Genomic DNA, 258 nt, shown 5'->3' with positions numbered 1-258 from the left:
CGGCGCCCGCCCCCACTGCCGCCCCTGCCTCGACGCCGCCCCTCCTCCCCGTTCGGTCCGGCTCCGGCGACCCCCTTTCCTCCCTGTCCCCTCGATCCTCTTCATATAATTTTTAGATTTTTTTTAAATTTTGTTGATGTATATTTAGAAAAACATATATGTTGATGTATATTTAGAAAAATGTATGTATGTATGTTCATATGAAAGAAAAATGTATGTATGTATATCTGTTTATATGTCTTTTTTTTAATTTTTTTT

The sequence above is a fragment of the Triticum dicoccoides genome, chromosome 3A (assembly GCF_002162155.2).
Source record: "Triticum dicoccoides isolate Atlit2015 ecotype Zavitan chromosome 3A, WEW_v2.0, whole genome shotgun sequence".
Classification (NCBI taxonomy): Eukaryota; Viridiplantae; Streptophyta; class Magnoliopsida; order Poales; family Poaceae; genus Triticum; species Triticum dicoccoides.
This window is presented reverse-complemented; position numbering follows the sequence as displayed.